The 1,166-nt window shown below is 43.6% G+C and overlaps 1 non-coding gene across 1 annotated transcript; it reads left to right on the top strand.

Moving 5' to 3' along the window:
* The first annotated feature begins 784 nt into the window (after positions 1 to 784).
* LOC114236944 (U6 spliceosomal RNA) lies at positions 785 to 891 on the top strand. The gene has a single exon (XR_003622787.1). It is a non-coding gene; the product is annotated as a U6 spliceosomal RNA (small nuclear RNA).
* The last annotated feature ends 275 nt before the right edge of the window (positions 892 to 1,166 follow it).

Below are 1,166 nucleotides of genomic sequence, written 5' to 3'. Positions count from 1 at the left end.
CCAACGGGCCCTCATGGGCAGGGAGGCCCGGGGAAGCAGTGTAGGCACCCATGAGACACTGGCTTCCACAACATGGCCCTTCAGTCTGTGCTGATACCTTGTCCCAACTTCTGTTTCCTGCACACATCAGCAGTTCCACATCTTGCTATCCCAGTAATGCGTCTTCTCAGGAAAGACCACTGGAAAAGTGTAATCAATTGATTAGATTACTGCTGCAACTCTTGGAGCTCATCTCCTATTAGGAGTGGGTCTGTGTGCTTGTGTTGGAAAGAGCAGGAGAGCAGAGAGTAGCATGCAGTTTTCTCAGCGGGACTGTGACGGTTAAGCACTCAACCCAGTCAATGAGCTGGGAGGAGGGCAGACAGGAAGACGTGCAGCCAGATGACTCACAGCCCCTCCACCTTGGGAGGTTCTTATCAGTCTAGGGAATCCAATCAAATCACAGAGGTGCCAGGGACAATGAGAGTTTTATCATCCAAAACGGCCACGTTGGCCCTCCAGGTGGTATCTCAGCCATTTTCTGACCCTGGCAGATATGGTAACAAGATGTTGGTGTTATGCTTTGTCCTCTCAAGGCTCAGCCGGCCTTGCAAACAAAACTGTGATATATTATGGGTCTGCCTAAGGGAAATGAAGAGCAAATAAACTTGTCTTTTGTGTTCCTTTTGTGCTAGTCCCCAAATAAGCAGATCTTCCCTTCTCCTCTATGTTAACTCACCCAGGACAACCCTCTTTGGTTATCATGCCCAGTCTTGGAAATTTCTCCTTAAATGTTCCTCTCTTAGTGCTCACTTCGGCAGCACATATACTAAAATTGGAACGATACAGATAAGATTAGCATGGCCCCTGCACAAGGATGACATGCAAATTCATGAAGTGTTCCATATTTTTTCAGTTAAGGGATACACAAAACAATTAGATGTAAAATATGGTATCAAAAACAGTAATCATGAGGGGAGGAGAGTACAAATGCAGGGTATTTTAAAAGCATTTGAAATTAAGAGATCAGCAACTTAAAACAATCATATATATACATAGACTGCTATACAAAATCTCACAGTAATCACAAACTAAAAATCTATAACAGATATACACACAACAAAGAAAAAGGAATCCAGACACAACACTAAAGATAGTCATCAAATCACAGGAGAATAGAATAAATC

The sequence above is a fragment of the Balaenoptera acutorostrata genome, chromosome 2, assembly GCF_949987535.1.
Source record: "Balaenoptera acutorostrata chromosome 2, mBalAcu1.1, whole genome shotgun sequence".
Taxonomy (NCBI): domain Eukaryota; kingdom Metazoa; phylum Chordata; class Mammalia; order Artiodactyla; family Balaenopteridae; genus Balaenoptera; species Balaenoptera acutorostrata.
Note: the sequence above shows the minus strand (reverse complement) of the source record. Positions and strands in the feature narration are given on the sequence as shown.